The following is a 20,896-nucleotide window of genomic DNA, read 5'->3' on the forward strand; positions in this document are numbered from 1 at the left end:
GATAGTCGTAGTTTAGGGATGAAATTAGAATATGTAAAAGTTTAGAGACTAATTTAAAATTAAGATCATACTTTGAGGGCATGTGATGCAATTAACTCATAATAAATACACCAAATAATCAAAATTGCTCCTTTAAATTTATCTTTAACTCTTCAAGACATCCATTAATCATCATGTAACTAACGGGTCATAGTTGGAGGTTTCTCGTAGTGTTCATATAAAAAAGGATATTAAAACTCAAAAAGCTTCCTTCATTTTATTCTATCGTAAAAATTTCCATTTCCACCGAAACAACAATCATAACGAATTTGTCCGCCAATATTCGGATTTAATTGGCAAAAAAAAAAAAAATAGAGAGAATTTGGAAAAATGGCGACGGTGTCCCCCCTGACGAAATACAAGCTGGTGTTCTTAGGAGATCAGTCCGCTGGGAAAATCAGCATCATCACTCGCTTTATGTACGATAAATTCGACACCACTTACCAGGTAACTTTTTATTCAACAATCCGACGCGATTCTTACTTGATTCATGCCGATTCCACGATGTTTTCAGCGTATCTTTAAGTTGTTTGAATTTGTCTGGTTTCCGCATTCGAATCATTGATTTCGTTGTTGCTTATTGATCTGGACTCTTAATCCCGGCCTGAATATCCTCTCTGCTTATGTTGTTATTCTCGAGCCTTTTGAGAACGATGGTAGTTTTACCAGGCTTGATCTGTAACGCAAAAGGAATTATTATCAGTTCGCGTTAATACGCTAGAACTGATGTTTATTTATTTTATCGTTTGTGTATATATATATTTCCCTGCTGTGTTAACCTACATTGAATTTAAATTTTACTTCTATCGGATCGTAGAATGGTGGATTGAAGAAGATTTTGCTCATGATTTGCTGATCTAAATTAATTGCAGGCCACCATTGGAATTGATTTTTTGTCAAAAACAATGTATCTAGAAGATCGAACAGTTCGTTTGCAACTTTGGTGATATAATTTCTCACTTTTCTATCTCTCTTTTAACAATGTAGATCTCTAGAACTATTGCTTTCATATGTTGAACGACACATGCAATTAAAACATAGTACTTGTTTTGAACTCATTGCATATTTGTTTAAACTAAAAATTTGTTATATAATTTCACCGAGTATTAGAAATCTCGAAATCTCAAAAAGCACTTGAGTAATAGAAGACCATGCAAAGGGCCTTGAATGAACTCCTAGCCATTAATAGATACGTGGCCAGGGAACAAGGAGATTACAAATGCTAGAAATCTTACAACGGTGTAGCAATGACGTACAGTGTAAAGCCACCGACACCTTTTTCCAGCCTGAGGCTCAAACCCAAAACCAACATGCATAATATGAAGAACCACGGGATAACGACTTCAATTATACACAGAATTACTGTACATGTATGTGAGTTGTGACAGTAGAAATTTGAAATTTTAATTGAAGAGTTGAATGAGTTCAAAATGGCTCGAGATACTACCTCCAATTTGATATCGGAAGAAAGAAACCTTTAACTTATAGCAACATATCTTGCCAACTTTAAGTCACTGAAGGAGATATATGATGGCACTAGGGACCTCATGTATCATTTGTTCCAGTACAACGCCTACATGAATATTTTGGGAGATTTCAGTGAGTTCAAGTCAAGCGTAAAGTCTTTCCAACCAGCATTCGGAAAGACGCTCACAACTAGTACTATTCTCTTCCTTCCTGTTCCCTTTATAAATTTAGAGATTTGTCCTAGTATTTTTAGGCACTTTCCGGCCAATAAGGCAATCCTTAAGTTCTTATTGCCTTGCCTACTAAAACACATCTTGAATCAACTAGGATTCACCTTCTTCTTACCTTTAGCCCTTGAACTTTCTCCCACCTCTTTAGCTAAATAAAGGTAAGAAAAGAGGTTACTAAACCAACTAAGCTCTTGGATTAAAGCTTGAGGTAACCTAGATAACTCAAATACACTACAACCAAACTTGGATTCATGGATCCTCCTCAAGCCTCCATAAACCCATTTTGAAAATTAATTCTAAAACTTACAAAATGGAGCTTAAAACAAAGCTTAAAGGATGGAGAGAAACATTCTTACCTTGACTAAACAAATCTAAGAGGAAGAAGAGTGGGTGGGATATTAGGGGTTTGGTCTATGTGAATTGATATAAAAAGAGAGGGAAAGATACCAGCATTAGCAAAAATGGTAAACTACACTTTATGTCATTTTTCTATTAACTTACTTTTAAAAACACCACTTTCCTGAAGTTATTGGGCCAACCTAAACCTAATATTGTTTCTAATTGATCCAAACTATCTTAGGAAGTCTAATGGGCTCAACTATCGGGTTTCGGGATAACTCGAACTATTGACCTGGGATTTTGGGTGTTACAGGATGTCTAGATAATGCCATGCCAAGTGGATGGAGGAGGTACGTACAGAACAAGGGAGTGATATTATTGTACTTGTTGGGAACAAAACTGATCTGGTTGACAAAAGGTTAGTGATGAGTTATTTTTCATATTACTAAGTTTCTTTACTTGTGTTTATTCAAATTTTTACAGTAAGAATCTGATTATTACTATTGTTTTGAAAATCGGACCGGACCGAACCAGCCGGTTCAACCGGGAACCGTTGCCTAGTCCAATTCAAACTAAACCGATTGAACCGTTAGTAGTGAACCGGCCAGAACCGTTTGAACCGGACCGACTGAAAACCGGAAAAAACCAGGAAAAACCGCCAATTTTGTTTTTTTTTAAAAAAAATAAACCAAACGGCGTCGTTTGTTAAACAAGCCAAGTCGAACTCGAGTATTGCTGAGCTCGACTCAAACTCACGAACTAAAAATTATCAAGTTCAACTCGAACTCGAAATATAATATTGAAACTTGAACTCAAAAAGGCTTGAACTCAAAAAAAATTTAGAAGCTCGATTGAAGCCTAAAATTCGAGCTTGATTGAAGTGAAAGAATAGCTCACCAAAAGTCTCCATGATTTTGAATGTCAAATTACCTCTATTATTTATAGAAGTTAGTTGGGATGCTCTTCTATGTTTCTTAGCCATGTGGGATTGTTTTGTTATCATATTTTTACTCTTTAGACTTTTGGGATGTTCTTCTATGTTTCTTAGCCATGTGAGATTGTTTTTAAAAAAAAAATTAAACCAAACAATATCATTTTGTTATGATTTTTTAGCCCCAAATTTATTTTTTAATTATAGTTATATAATTATATTTATTATTTAGTATGTTTTACCTTAAATATTATGTTGTAATTAATCTGAATCATTTTGTTTCACTTAATTTTATGGTTTTTAACTCATATATGTTATGACTTGTGATATACAAAAATTATTTTTTATTAAATATTTTTGGTATTTTTATTTAATTTTTTAAATAATTATAACGTCGTCCGGTTCTTCCGACCAGTCGGACCAATTCGATCGGTTGAACCAGTGAACCGATAACATGACCGGTTCGCTAACCAGTCTGGTTCTGAAAACCATGATTATTACATAGTATATTTCATGAATACCATTTGGGTCAGTCTGAAACTTCTAAGGAATATCTTTTAGGCAGTCGTAGCGATATCGTACGATAACTCTTTATGTTTTCATTTATAATTTCTAATGATCATTAAACAGGCAGGTTTCCATAGAGGAAGGAGATAACAAGGCTCGTGAATCTGGGATCATGTTTATAGAAACCAGTGCAAAAGCAGGATTCAACATCAAGGTGAAAGAGCAACATTTTCTGTTGGTTATGACAAAGCACTTTTCAAGTCTTCCATACGCTTCTCTTTAATGCAATTCGGAGAAACATCTTTTTGGTCGTTTATATTATGAAAGTAACATTGCAGCCTCTATTCCGCAAAATAGCGGCGGCCTTGCCAGGGATGGAAAGTCTTTCTTCAACAAAAAAGAAGACATTGTGGATGTGTGTTGCGGAAGACGGCTATCGGATAGAGAAAAATTGTAACTGATAATTTGAGAAAATAAAAATGAAGATAAAAGAGACACAAAATTTACGTGAAAAACCCCTAAAAAATTTAGGGTAAAAACTACGGGCAACGGTAGAAGAATTTCACTATGAGAAAATAGGAATTACAACCTTTCTCGATCTACCAAGGAAAAAACAATGATAATTCTCTCTTGATAAAAAGGAGAAAACAACTCTCAAGAAACTCTCTAAATTCTCTCTAGTATTGGAAGAAAGCTAGAATGCTTTGGGATAATTTTGAAGCTAAATGAGCTAGAGTATTTATAGTTGAAACATAAGGACTAATTTATAAACACCCTAAAGTTTAGTGACTAAATTGAATTATCTCATTTAATAATTAAACAAAAATTTCCATCCCTTTTTGACTAAAATATGCCGGTGGATTATTTTAATTCACCTTTCGGTGGATTTGCTTATTTTTCAACAATCTCCCACTTGAAGATTTGATTGGAACAATCATATCTTCATACCATTCTTTCTACCTTGTACCTTCATGTTGCTTATGTCTCTGACAGACCACAGGAGGATCGACATCAAGTAATTTTATCAGTTTTGATCGCCTTCGTCATGAAATCTGCTATGTTGTCTTTGGTATAGATCTTCTGCATATCTACTGTCCCTTCTTCCACCTTTTCACGAATGAAATGGTATTGAACTCGTATGTGTTTTGTCCTTGAATGAAATGCTGGATTCCTTGCTAGATGCAAGGCGCTTTGACTGTCACAAAACAGAGAGACAAACTCTTGATTGTGCCCAAGCTCCTCCAATAGCATCTTCAACCAAATTGCTTCTTTACTGGCTTGTGTAGCTGCTACATATTCTGCCTCTGTTGTGGATGTAGCCACAACTGACTGCAATTTTGAAACCCAGCTTACAGGTCCACCAGCAACTTTTAACACATATCCTGTAGTAGATTTGCTTTTATCCAAATCCCCTGCATAGTCAGAATCGACATACCCATTTATAAGTAAGTTTGATCTTCTGTAACATAATGCAACATTTGAGGTCCCTTTGATGTATCTTAGGATCCTCTTTACAATATTCCAATGCTCTTTGCCTGGATTCGCCATGTACCGACTAACCACTCCCACTGCTTGTGCAATGTCTGGTCTTGTGCATATCATAGCGAACATTAAACTTCCCACTGCTAATGCATACGGTACTCGAGACATCTCCATCCTCTCTTCTTCACTGCTAGGACTCATACTGGAGGATAATTTGAAGTTAATAGGAAGAGGGGTAGAATTTGGCTTACAATCTTGCATATTGAATCGTGGCAAGATCTTCTTCAAGTAATTCTTTTGTGAAAGCCAAATATTCTTATTACTTCTATCTCGGTGAATTTGCATCCCTATAATCTTGTTTGTTGATCCCAAGTCCTTCATTTCAAATTCCCTAGCCAGATGTGCCTTCAATTCTTCAATATGATCTTTGTTGGGTCCTGCAACCAACATGTCATCTACATACAACATCAATATAACAAAATCGTTATCACCAGACCTCTTGAAATAAGCACAAGGGTCTGCGTTAAGTCTGTTGTATCCAAGGCACATAATGAAAGAATCAAATCTCTTATACCAATACCTCGGCGCCTGCTTTAGACCGTATAGAGATTTGTTCAACCTGCAAACCAAGTTCTTCTTTTCTTTTTCTTCAAAACCTTCAGGCTGGAGCATGTAAATCTCTTCTTCAAGATTTCCATGAAGAAAAGCTATTTTAACATCTAGCTGCTCTAGATGTAAGTTCAATGTAGCACACATTGCCAAAACTACTCGAACTGTTGTTAGTCGAACCACAGGAGAAAATATTTCATTGAAATCAATACCTTCTTTTTGAGCATATCATTTGACCACCAGTCTTGCACGATACCTCTCAACTTGATCGTCACCATTTCGCTTGATTTTGAAGACCCATTTGTTACCAATTGGCTTCCTTCCTTGTGGTAGTAGCACAAGGTCCCATGTATTATTTTTATGAAGGGCTTCAATTTCTTCTTGCATCGCCATCATCTATAGTGAAGCATTTAAGTTGTTTATTACCTCCTCGTATGTTGATGGCTCACCGTCCTCTGTTAAAAGGCAGTATGCAATATTTCCTTCTATAACATAATCTGAGTGCCAATTGGGACGTCTTCTCACACGATCTGATTGACGAGTTGTTGGCGCTTCATAACTCTCTAGTTCTTGGTCATCATGTGCTGTTTCTGCTTCAGAAGAATCTCCTTCCTCAACCTTCTTTTCCACATGTATCTGTGTAGTCTCTAACTTTTCAGTGCTATCATCGTCTTCTTTTCTCTGTAGTTTATCTTCTACAAAGATAACATCCCTGCCAATGATCACTTTGCGGGCAGTGGGATCCCACAAGCGATACCCCTTGACTCCATCAACATACCCCAAGAATTTGCATTTCCTGGATTTTGGATCCAGCTTTGAGATTTCTTGGGAGTTGTACATCACGTACACAATACTTCCAAATATATGGAGGTTTGAATAATCAGCTGGTTTACCAGTCCACATCTCCATTGGTGTCTTCAGCTCTATTGCAGTTGATGGAGCTCGATTCACCAAATAACAGGCGGTATTGACTGCTTATGCCCAGAATGATTTTTCTAGGCCTGCATCCCTCAACATTTCTCTTGTTCTTTCTAACAAGGTTCTGTTCATCCGATCTGCCACTCCATTTTGTTGAGGAGTGTTTGCCACTGTGAACTGTCTTTTGATGCCTTCTTTCCTGCAAAAGTCATCAAATTCTTCGCTTGTGTATTCTCCTCCATTATCTGTTCTGAAACACTTGATCTTATTCCCAGAATCAAGTTCTACCCGCACTTTGAAGTTTTTGAAAGTTGAAAACACGTCTGACTTCTTCTTAATAGGGTACACCCAACATCTCCTGGAGTAGTCATCAATAAATGAGACAAAGTACTTTGCTCCGCCTAAGGATGTAACTGGTGCTTGCCATACATTAGAGTGAACCAATTCTAGAACACTTTTGCCTCTAGAATTTGATTTGTTGAATTTCAATCGGTGCTGCTTACTTGTTATGCAATGGTCACACAAAGGAAGTGTTACCTTTGTTAAGCCTGAAAGTAGGTTTTGTTCCACAAGGACTTTCATTCCTTGTTCTGACATGTGTCCAAGTTTCAGATGCCATAACATTACAGAATCTGAACTACATGAGGCAACAGAGGCTTCTGCTTCTAGCAATGTCTCTCCCTTCAGTATGTACAAGTTTGCAGCTATCTTTTCACCTTTCAGCACCACAAGCGCTCCACGAAACACCTTCATGATTCCTTTCCGTGTTTCAATCTTGCTTGCATTATTATCCAACAATCCGTAGGATAATAAATTTTTCTTTAGGCCTTTCACGTGCCGCACATCTCGAACAACTTTAATTGTTCCATCATACATCTTCAATTTGATGGTTTCCACGCCAATGATCTCTAAGGCATGATCATTGCAACTATACACAGATCCTCCTAAGACAGGTTTATATTGATGGAATCATTCTCTTCTTGAGGTCATGTGATATGTTGCTCCTGAATCAATGAGCCATATATCTGCATATCTTTTTCTTCCTTCCACGGTGGTTGACGCTTCACAGCATAGAGCATCTCCATCATCTAAAGTGTTTGCGGTATTACCTTGTGGATTGGAGTTTTTATTTAGACTCCAACAATCCTTCTTCAAGTGACCCTTCTTTCCACAGTGGTAGCACTTTAAATTCTTCTTGCTCCTCGACTTCGATCTACCATGTTTATGACTGCTGCTTTGGCCACGTTCTATTGATCTCCCTCTCATCGTTGTCAATGCTTCTGCTTGTTGCAGATTTACTTGTCTGTCTTCCTTGTTCTTGCATCGATTTTCTTCTTGTAGGACAGCAGCTGCAACGTCATCGAAGACTAGACTGGTGACATTACTGTTTGTCAAGTTGATGATGAGTTGATCATACGAATCCGGTAGACTTTGAAGTAGAAGTTCAGCACGTTCTTGTTCTCCTATTTAACAGCTTAAGGATGTAAGCTGAGAAAATAAGGTGTTCAGTGTATTTAAGTACTACGTCACTGAAGTAGATTTTGGCATACGGAGAGTGTACAATTTCCTCTTAAGGAAAATTTTATTGTGCAACGATGTGGCCTCGTACAATTTGGTGAGATGATCCCATATCTCCTTAGCTGTCTTTTTCTCCTCGATGCTTGACAATACTTCATCTGCTAATGCTAGATGAAAGTTTGCCATAGCATTCCCGTCCATCTCATTCCATTTGATGTCATCTGCGAAATCCACCGGCCTTTCATTGATAGCCGCTAGACACCCGTCTTTCCTTAGGATGACCTTCATCTTCAATTTGCACAATGAGAAATTTCTCCCATTTAACTTTTCAATATCAAATTTGGTTGTCATAGCTTCTATTATTGATAGCTCCCACTATTTCACTATCGTGAATAGTTTTCTAGAACCTCAAAGAATGGGTAATACCTTCTTATTTTCTTATGTTGGAGGATCCACCTTTTGGTGGCAACCACAAAGACAATAAGCATATATTACACACTCAAATCTGGCTCGGATACCAATTGTTGCGAGAGACGACTATCGGATAGAGCAAAATCGCAACTGATAATTTGAGAAAATTAAAATGAAGATAAAAGAGTCACAAAATTTACGTGGAAAACCCCTAAAAATTTAGGGTAAAAACCACGGGTAACGGTAGAAGAATTTCACTATGAGAAAATAGGAATTACAACCTCTCTCGATCTACCAAGGATAAAACAATGATAATTCTCTCTTGATAAAAAGGAGAAAACAACTCTCAAGAAACTCTCTAAATTCTCTCTAGTATTGGAAGAAAGCTAGAATGCTTTGGAATAATTTTGAAGCTAAATGAGCTAGGGTATTTATAGTTGAAACATAAAGACTAATTTATAAATACCCTAAAGTTTAGTGACTAAATTGAATTATCCCATTTAATATTTAAACAAAAATTTCCATCCCTTTTTGACTAAAATATGCCAGTGGATTATTTTAATTCACCTTTCGGTGGATTTGCTTATTTTTCAACAATGTGAACTTGAAGTCGACCACCAATTCATCCCAAACAGAGCAACAGGGAGGGGGTTGTCCTTGTTGAAGGACAAATGTAACATTTACTAAGAGCTTAAGGGACAACAATACCAAGCATTCCAATTTAGCAGAATACGTTAAAGATATGTTCCATAGCAAAATCAAATTTTGGCACTTCAATTTATGCTTCCATGCATTATAAGTAAGTTCCCAGAGTTTGTCTCAGAAAAAAGTCTCTTTTTTTTATTTTTTTGTTTATTAGAGAAACATGGGGTACACTAATTTTGGTGTTTGAAGAGGAAACAAATGAAAGCAGGAGTTATGGATGGTGTTATAAGATTGTTGATGTTGGGCTATGTTGCTCCCATGTTCCATTTTTCTACGCTACACATATTTAGACGCAAAAAATATCTAAAACAGAGTAAGGTCAGCATAAAGGTATGGAAGTTACAAATTGCAACACATTCCATGTTCTAAATCTCTATTTTTTGGTAATTGTTACTCCCTCTATCCCGCTAAATGTGTTCGTTATTGACTTTTAAAAAGTCAAAAATTTTAAATTTTTATCATGATTATTTTAAACATTTTAAACAATTACTTTTTATAAGATATATATTTGTTTAATAGATTTAAAATATATTTTTTATATTTTTATCAATAATAAATTTTAAATAATAAAGAGTCAAAGTTTAAAAATTGACTAAAAAAATCAACAATAATCTAATGAGACAGAGAGAGTATAAATTTCAATCAACTTGCTAAAACATCAAGTTTTGATGTCATTCAATTTGGTTTCCAGCCCAATATTGTGTTATTCTTATAAATTTTTTTTTATAGTTGGTTATGATATAGAGATGAATATGAGTCAAGTTTTTTTTTTCTATTGATCTATACTTGACTTTAAAAATTTAAAATTTTTATTTGAATTAAATATTATATGATTTCTCAATAAATTCAAACTCGACTTGAATTTTAGAACTAAAATCCGTCCTATCTTGATCTAAAATAAGTATTTTCCTCTACTTTTATTAAACAAATAGATAAAGGAACAAAATATAGAAGGAGAGATTTATATTTCAATAACAAATAATTAATGCAAGAAAATATATACCAAGATGATATAGAGCACGGTTATTTCTATGTCAAATGTCATCATTTTAAGTAGCACATATATCTCAAAATGTAATTTATAAACTATATATATTATGCAAATAAGAAATCTAACAACACACAACTAAGAAATAAATGAAAAATAGTTTGCTCATGTGATTTGAGTTCAAAGATTTATCATGACATAATTGATTCATGAGATACATTTGAAAAGCATCTTAATAAGTTATAACTTTATAATTATGAGATAAATTCTATTGCTTATACATTCACATGTTATTAGTATTTTGGTCAGGATTAAGAGTTATCTTAATCCTTCCGTTTTTGACAAATTTTAATTTTTTTAAAAAAATGTGGGAAATTAAAGAAAGCACTTGTAGTATCATTTCACCAAGCCCAGAAAAACAATTAACCTCGTGGGTGGGTTGATCACTTGTTCTAAACCCAAAGAACATTACCGCTGTAAAAATCTGACCTGACCTGTAAAACTGACTGAAACCGACTCGATTCGGAACTGGTGTTGACCTGAACCTGAGTTGGACTTGGAAATTGTGGGTCCGAACCCGACATGCATCCGACCTGAGAACGACCTGAATCCGAATTGAACCGATAATATGATACCGAACCTGAGATTGACCTGGTAAATAACTGGTATTACTCGACCTGTTTTCAACCTGACCTGTTATGAACTTGACATGTTTTTAACATGACCTGTTTTTTAACCTGACCTGTAAATGATCCGACTTGTTAATGACCTGATCTGATATTTACATGACTTATATATTTACCTAATCTATAATTAAAAATTTAATATGATTACTTTTTAAATGTTATAATAAAATATTTATTATGATAATTAAATTAATAAATAGATCTATTATATAAAATTATTTAAATGTAAATTAGATAACATGATTAATAATGCAAAGAAAAATTAATATAGTTTAATTTATATAAATAAAAATAATATTAATAATGAAAGTATTTATTATGTAATATATATTAATGTTTTACATTATTAATATAAATAATTTTGACAAAAAAATGATAATTAATTTAATAATAAATAAATATTAATATTGAACGTGATTAATTCTCTAAAATATAAATATAAACTATATCGTTTAATTTTTGTACAAAAAATTATCTAACAATTATAACATAAATAAAAAATAATATAAAATATAAATTTAATTGATAATGATAATTTAAATAACATTTAATATAAAATTTGAATAACATTTGAGTCAATTCAAGTTGAATACAATAAAATGAAAAAAAAAATTAAGCTCTGAGATCTTATAACAAAAATGTTATAAGACTAAAAGCCTAACTTTGCTACCAGAAATTTCTTCATCGAGCTTTTATATCGAAATAGCTGCCAACATTTTTAAATCATGAGTAACTTTTAAAGCTACCAAGATAATTTAACATGAGTAGCTATTTAAAAAATGACAGTTTCAACAATCTATTTAAGTCAGACCAACAAAATAAAATACAAGGCAACAACAGGCAGCAACAAGCAGCAACAGAAACATCATGCAGAATTTCTGCATTAAACAAACATTTAATCAGCGGTAAAGCCAAAGGGAATACGATGGCCACCAATGCCAAACATTTCTGACTTTACCAAACCCTTACATAATCAAACATTCAACATTGTTTATGAAAATAAAATTAATATCAAGCAAAATCAGATTGTGTTACTTTGGACAGAAGCATCCTACAAAAAAACAAAAGCATCAATAAAAATTTATTTCAGTTACTGTTAAACATAATAAATACAATAAGTAATTAATAAGTAAAAGTTACTTGGAAACGGAAGAAACAAGACTGAATCGTAAATTCCAATGGCTTCACTTAACGTTAACACCCTAAAAAATTAAAATTAAAATAATTAATAAACAGTTTGAAATATTGAGATTAAAATAAAAATAAAACAATTATAACATACCTTTATATAGCAGAGTCATTAACCACATTAAGGTAGTCTTCATCCTTATCCTCCGGCTCAAAACCATACAACCAATTACGGGTTGTAACAAAAATCTCAACATTTTTTGGTAAGAGTGAAACTCTTAATTTGTTCAAAATTCTACCCCATACTAAAGGACGATTCAGATGCAACTGAAATAATTGGAATAGCCAATATATCTCTCGCCATGCGAGAAAGTACAAGATATGAAACACATTGATTTTTCCAATATTCCAAAATATCAAAGTCCGATTCTCCAGTATGAGGGATAAGGGGAAAACTGATGTACGAGTCAACATCAGATCGTCCACTCCTTGAAGCAGCTAAATTTGCATCAAAATTCTAAAAAACAAAAAACAAGAAATTAGTAAATAAAAATAGTAAATAAATAAGTTAAAATTCAACTAGAAATTATATTAACTAACCTGAAATAAATATGATTTTCTAAATGTTCGAGGCCGATTGGAACTTGAGCCACTTCTGTCCAATGATGTACTACTTTGGATAGAAGAAAAAGAGAAAGAAGAAGAAGAAGAAACACAAGGTGCATTTTTTTTGAATAAAATACATATAACTCAAGAAACTCATCATAAACGAGACTTACCCTCTGTTGAACCTCATCCTCAACATAAAGAACATTGTACAACTCCTTAAGAAGTTGTAATTTATATCGAGGATCAAGTAAAACAACAAAAGACAGAATCATAGAGTGATTAGACCAATATTTCTCATAAAGTTCAAGCATGGGTCTTGTCATTGCAAAAATACCTTCACAAGGATCATTATGAGCATCACACAACAATTTCTCAATTGCAACAACGTTAGCCAAATACAAGTTAGAAGTGAGATACTTAGAACCAGAGAACAGAGTAGTAATTTCATAAAAAGGCTCAAGAAAATCACAGATTGTTTGAATTGTTTCCCATTTATAATTAGCAATGATATCTAATTCATTTTCCCTATTAACAAACAAGTTAATTCCTAATCTAGCCTCAAGTGCCCTATGAATCATCAAGTAAGTCGAATTTCAACGAGTAGGAATATCCAATACTAACTTACCAGAGAAAGAAGAATCACATTATTTAACAACTAATTCAAAGGTACAAAGTCGAGAGTCAGAAGAATCAATAAACTTAACAATATGACGTAATTTATTAACAGAAGAATCAATTACCTTCAAACCTTTTTGAACTATCAAGTTCAAAATGTGGGCAGCACACCTTATATGGAAGTACTTACCATTGCATGGAAGAGGAGAAATGACATTCAAATCATCTTTCAGTCTCTTAACCATTCTATCAATTGCAGAAGAATTATCAAGTGTAATGGTAAATGCTTTTTTTTTCAAGACCCCATTCACTTATCATCTTTTCACAAACTTAAAGATAGACTCAACATCATAAGGAGGAGGAAAACGACGAAAATTAAGTATTTTAGACTGAAGTTTCCAGTTATTATCAACATAATGAGCGGTAAGGGCAAAATAAGAACGTGAAGTGCAGGTAGTCCAAGCATCACATGTAAAACAAACACGACTTGAGACAGAATACATTGAATCAAGCAGTAATTTTTATGCTTTTCATGCTCCAACATGTAATACTTAATAACAGTATACCTAGATATATCCTTAACATAAGAATTAAGGTAATGATGTAAATCCCTAAGTTTGCCATGCTCAACTATACTATATGCATAACCATGACATAGAATAGCCTCAACAAACAATTCACAATATTTGTTTTGATAAAAAAACTACACTATCTGGATTTTCAGCATACAAATCCTTATATGCTTGGCATTTCTCAGAATGCCTTCTAGGGTTAGATATACCAATATAAGAATCAGCTTTATACCTTTTCAATTTGCAATACCTACACTCGGCATAAACACAGCCATCATCAGATTTGGCGAATGTTTAGTGGTCCCAAACAGCAGAGGTTCTTCTCCCAAATTCGAATGAACCAACAGACTTCCTCTTAGAGGATTTATTTAAATCAACTGCTTCGGACAGTACATCATTTACATCCCCTTGTAAAAAAATAGGGTTAGTATGGTAAAAATTAAACAATAGCTAAAAATTAAAAAGTTTATTTAAATCCTAAATAAAGGCAGCTAACAACCTCATACAAGCAATCCGAATGAACAACCAACAACACAAACAAGGACTACAGAGGAAACAAATCAATAGTAGCTACAAATTAAACAATTTATTTAAACTGTAAATAAAGGCAGCTAACAACCTTATAAAAGTAATCTGAATGAACAACCAACAACACAAACAAGGACTATAGAGGAAACAAATCAACAGTAGCTACAAATTAAACAGTTTATTTACCTCTTTTAGAATGCCCTTCATTCTGATTTGTTGGGTTTTCTCCTACAAAAGAAATAAATAATATATTAATAAACAATATTAAAATCAAAAGCAAAATAATAAAATAGTAAACATACCTGGATAATTCAACTCGTACGAAAGGTTATCCATGAAACCCTTGAAAAAAGGATTCGAATATCAACAGAGATAAAAAGTGAAGATGCTCGGTTAGGGTTTTTTAGGTTCGGGTTTGAATTCGGGTTAGTGTTTGGGTTTTAGATTCAGGTTTGGGTTTTAGATTTATGTTTGGGTCCAGGTTTGGGTTTAGGTTCGGGTTCGGGTTAAGGTTTAGGTTTGGTTTAGGTTAGGGTTAGGGTTAGGGTTAGGGTTAGGGTTTATGTTTAGGTTTGGGTTTAGTTAAGGTTTAGGTTTAGGTTCGGTTTTTAGTTTAGGGTTTAGGTTCAAGTTAAGGTTAGGTTACAGAAGATGAACATGTTTGGGTTTGATCGAAGAAAATAAAATGATTTAAGGGTTTAGGTGTTTATAAGGATCAACGAGAGGTTTGATCTAAAAAAATATGAAGTGATATGTGTTTTTGTGTTTGTGAAGATCAACAGATGGTTTTTGTGAAGAACAAATATGAACAGGGATGAATACGGATGAACAAGGGAGAAAAGTTTGGGTATTTGATCGAAAAAAAAAAGAAAACGTTTGGGTTTCGGTGTTTATGAAGATCAAATTCAGGTTTTGGTATGAACAATGACGAACAAGGATGAAATTTCGAGTGTTTGATAAAAAACAGAATTTGTTTTTGGATCAAACTGTTTTTGAAGATCAAAACAAGGTTTTTTCAAATAAAAATGAAGAACACGAATGAACTTCTAGAGAGAAGGCATAAAATTTGAGAGAAACAGGGAGTTAGAAAGAGAGAGCAAAATGAGAGAATGACTAGGAAATTGAAAATGAGAAAAAAATTGACCTTATATAGCGATCCGTTCGGGTCAGGTTAAGGATCCACGTGTTTTTTAATTTCCTTTCGCATTGTACCGTTGTCCCCTCTTTTTGATTTTATTCAATTTAGTTCAACTTTAATGATTTAATTTAATTGTTATATTTTAAATTATTATAATTTCATCCCTATATAATTTTTATTAATTAACTATTTATAATTAATATTATAATAATTATATATTATAATTAATATTAATATAAAATATAGTCTATAACATTAATATTAATATAAACTATATGTTATAAATTATATAGTATAGTTTATAAACTATAGTTAATATAATTAATATTAATATAGTATAGTTTATAAACTATATACTATATTAATATAAATTATAGTTAAGATAATTAACATTAATATAAACAATAGTACATTAATATAAACTATAGTTTGTAAATTATATACTATAGGTTATAAAATATAAACTATATAGTACACTAATATAAACTATTGATTATAAACTATAGGTTACATATATAGTTTATATAACATATAAATAGATTGTATATATACATATACTATAGGTTATATATATATATATATATATATATATATTATATATACTATACATAGTTTATACATACATGTACTATAAGTTATATATATAATTTATATGTATACATATACTATAAGCTACATATATTAACTATTGTTTATGTAAAGTGTTTAGGGCTTAGGTTTTAGGGTTTAAAATTTAGAGTTTAAGATTTAACATTTAGTGTTTAGGGCTTTATAAATTATATACTTTATTAATTTATATAGTTTATGCATATTGTTTCTATAAACTATACAAATAATTTATTATATATATATATATATATATATATATATATATAGTTTATACATACATGTACTCAGTTCCGACTCAATACATATGCCAGATGGGCGATCGCACAGGGCAACAATGTTTAAGGCGCATCAGTTTTATGGGGTAACACGTTTCAATGGTGTTATTTTCTCTTATCTCTCTCTCTCCTCTTCCTCGGCCATGGCCGCTTTCTTCTGCCTCTCTGTAACTTCAAATGCGAATATGTTTCTCTCGTACGAGAATGGGAGCTTCTTCAACTTCGTCTAAGTTGACTTCGCAAGTGATTCAACATGTTGCTTCTTCAAATCCGAAAGTCGTCGACTCGTCGTCTCGTCGTCACCAGAGAACGAGGCAAAAACAGCAAGCTCATTAATGCTCTGGTTTATACTTTCACTTTATTCTTTGATTTCCCCTTTTTAAATGTTTCTGATGATTTTATTAAGTTCCTTAGAGTTTCGCTTTTATCACTTTTTATTTGGAACTTGAAAGAAAAATAGTTAATTTTTTACCATATATTGAAAATCATTCACTGGATTATGGATTTTGGAATAAAAATCCATAGGAATTTTTCCCTCGGTTATCCTAATTTATATGAATAATGATATTAAAAGGGGAAAAAGTGATTTCTTGAAATAAGATTTCCCCTTCCAATATGAACGTTGATAAATTTTAATCGAGATTAAAAAAATTGAACTTTTTTCACAAACGATTTTTAATTCAAATACACTATGTATATCTATCTAGGTGTACTCAGTAATCTGAACTTTGTTTTGTGGATCCAATGACACTTATTTAGCTGTAGGAAGGTGAGATTTATGACCTTGAATGGTTGAAAAATTGGAAATTTCCTCTGAAACTATTGGTTGTTCTACTTCTTACTAATGCAACATCTAGGTGCACGAGTTTGTATCATTTTTAGTTTAGAGAATATATGGAAGTCTATAGTTGCTTCACAATCTGAGATATTTTTCCTATATTAGCTTGGTGGTGGTGCTGGAATACTATCCATCAACTTGTATGTCAATTAATTAGTTGTACTTGATTTGATGTTTATAGATGTAAGAATCACTTGTAGTTAAGGCATAGCATATGGAGTACTCTTGCTTTTCATTGAAATCAAAACCCTCAAATTTGATCAGTTGAACAATAAATTCTAAAATTAAAAACTAAAAGGGGAGAAGGCCAGAAGGGAACATTTCCTCGAGGTTGGAGGAAAATAAAGTTCTAAGCTTGAATAAATCCCATAGGTATTGGTTAAAAGACGCAAACCCCACATAACAAAGAAATCTATTATCTATTAATAAATGCACATTAAGTTGTGGTGGCATTCTTTATAAGGTCTGGGAAACGCCTCAGATGCATGAGATATTTTGAAGAATAACTATACCCTAGATTCGTGAGATATTTTGAAGAATAACTATACCATAGATGCATGAGATATTTAGAAGAATAACTATCTCATGCAGAATGCTGTTGGACTCTGCTGACATCCTATGAGGGTCTTAGGGATTGTAGCGTGCGGATTAATCTTAGAAGTAAAAACAAAAAGAATATCTCACATGGACCATGCTTCAAGATTTGTTCTTGATTCAAGATAGTAGCTTGTAATTGAAGATTGTTTACAACTTTCAATTGACAATGCTCATTCCTTTCAGGTACTTGTTGATCATGATGATCAAATTGTCTTGGAGAAAGCCCTATCTGCACTTGTTGTTGTTGTTGCTTCACTTTCTGCTGTTCGGTATGTAGTTGATCCTTTTCTCAGCAACTATAGACTATCTCAAAAAGTTTTTCCATTTGTTAATTTGTTATAGAGGATGTTCTTCTATTGATCTTATCTTCAGCTAGCTCATTATCCGTCCTGTAGACTTGTTGCACCATATAATTGGAATTATCATGGTAGCTTGACCTTGCCCTGTTTCGGATTATAATTGTTTAAAAAAATTATTTATGTTTTGTCTATTATACGGTGCAAGTATAAGGGCATAAAATTATTATCTCGCCCAAGACATTAAAACTCATTGGACCGGCCTTGCATGTACTATAAGTTACATATATAGTTTATATGTATACATATACTATAAGTTACATATATTAACTATTGTTTATAGATTATAGGTTAATGTTACATATATAATTTATATAAACTATTGTTTATATAAACTATATATGAATTATCAAATGTGTCTATACATGTATAGTTTATAAAGTTTAGGATTTAGGGTTTATGTTTTAGGGTTTAGGGTTTTTATAAACTATATAATTTATTACTTTATATAGTTTATGCATAGTGTTTCTTTAATATATATATATATATATATTAGTTATACATACATATAAATACTATATTAATATAAATTATAATATATAAACTATATACTTTTTATAGTTTATACATATATATTTTATATACATAGTTTATGTAACACCCCCAACCCGTACCCGACCTGGATTCGAGTCCGAGGTGTCACATTGACTTTTCAAAACATTTACTTGTATAAAATAGTGAGTAATTTAAAACTTTTATACATGTAGCTTATTCAAAAGATTTCCAGAACTATTCAGAGCTTAAATGTTTTTGCAAAACCGTTCAGTGCATATACAATTCAAACATTTATTTACATGCCAACCATTTCCAATGTACAATATACATCTAATTCAAAACATCTTTTTTGATCTGATCTTCGGTAAGAAGTAACTGACCTGTCTTGCTCCACATTGCTCTCTATATTCTTCTCGAACCTACGTGTGAAACAATCACACGCTAAGTCGATGACTTAGTGAGGCAAATAAAACATATAATAGAAATCATAAAAACATCCCATATAACAAAACACATGAACATTTAATACTAACTTATCATACAAAATCATATACCTTTTTATATAACAAAGATACTCATGTACATATATCATCATCTACTTTCTTAGCATTATCATATATATTATTATCATTATCTCTATCATTATCATCGAATTATTATTCTTATCATCACCATTAATCCCTTTTACTTACCATATTCATATCAATAACACATATACCCATGCACACATATAAATCATAACAAATACATACTTCTATGAATTCATGTTTTTCACTATTGGAAATAGACTTATCACAAGTCTTATTTTCCCTTGAACCTCATATACTAGAGAATGTGCACTCACCTTAGCTTTGTTTTGATTCGATTATAATCCTTCATTTGATCCGGAACGGGATCACGTTCTATATCTACATCATCATACATAGATCTATATTAGTATTATAACTAATATAGTCTAATGGTTCACTCTTTAGACCAAGAGAAAAGTCAATTTCATCTTTTAATGAAGGTATGCATCGATGCACTACTGATGCATCGGTGCATAAAATGTATTCGATGTTGTATTATTACTGGAATGCATCGATGCATGTCTTATGCATCGATGCACTAATTGCATTCGATGTTTCCTTATTAATGGGATGCATCGATGCACTACTTATGCATCGATGCACAGATTGCATTCGATGTATTTATTTTAAAAGAGTGCATCGATGCACTACCAATGCATCGATACACCTTCAAACAATTTCTGGGTTTTAACATTGATGCATCGGTGCACTATGAATATGCATCGATGCACTCTGCCCAGAACCTCTTTTTGAACCTGGAAAATCCTTCTTTTTGGATTAAATCCTTCATATTTCAACCCCTTTCATATTCCTAACTTTCATATACATAATTAAACTCATTAATATTCATTTATCTCATCTTTAACCTTAATATCCTCTCCTCTTTAGGAATTTCAAGAATCATACCCTATTTTCCACATATTTCAAATCCAATTCTAACACTTAATACTTCTTAATTAAGCTGATGGCAAGTCAAATCCAACTTTAGAACTTCAAAAACCTTTCTATAACAAAAGTTCATTTATACACCCTTAATAGAAATTCCTTTCTAATTCTATCTCTTTGGTGTTTTAAACTTATATAAGCTTTCCTTAAGCTTATATAACCCTCAAAGACTCAAATCCAACTTAAAACTTTCAATAAATCAAAAGCTAAATCAAACTTACCTTTGCTCTTGGCTTCCACGTGAAGAAGAAGAAGAAAGGAGAAGAGAATTCTGGAGAATTCTCTCCCTTTCCACGTGTATATAATTCCATTTTTTTTCCTTAAATGATCAAATGACCATTTTACCCTTTATTTCCTTTAATAATTACTAAATAACCTTCATCATATATATCCAATAATCATTGAACTACTTCATTCTTATACTTTAGTCATCAAATTCTGAAACTTTACAATTTGGTCACTAACCCATAATTTGGGATGTTACAAATCTCCCCTCCTTTTAAAAAAATTCATCCTCGAATTTTCACTGCACATCCTGAAAATGACATATCTTCTAACGTTCTCATGCTACTTTCTGAACTTAATCTTTTGTATCATCTTTAATAACTTGGTTCTTATCTTTTCAATTATTCGACTACCTTTTTACTTTATATCTCCTATCATGTCACTTATCAGATAGACAATAACATTAATTCTTATTACTTAAACTCATAAATCAATCAAATTCCTTGTCAATCTTCAATTGTCTTTCAAGAATCACTAAACTTTTATTTCATCCTTACTTGACTGACT

The 20,896-nt window shown here is 32.5% G+C and overlaps 2 pseudogenes; both read left to right on the forward strand.

Annotated features, from left to right (window-relative positions):
• Positions 1–369: 369 nt before the first annotated feature.
• Positions 370–9,115, forward strand: LOC120216351 (annotated as a pseudogene).
• A 7,442-nt stretch (positions 9,116–16,557) lies between these two features.
• LOC120216284 overlaps positions 16,558–20,896 on the forward strand; it is a 31,733-nt pseudogene continuing 27,394 nt past the window's right edge.

This window comes from Hibiscus syriacus, unplaced genomic scaffold (assembly GCF_006381635.1).
Source record: "Hibiscus syriacus cultivar Baekdansim isolate YM2019G1 unplaced genomic scaffold, ASM638163v2 tig00110160_pilon, whole genome shotgun sequence".
Lineage (NCBI taxonomy): Eukaryota > Viridiplantae > Streptophyta > Magnoliopsida > Malvales > Malvaceae > Hibiscus > Hibiscus syriacus.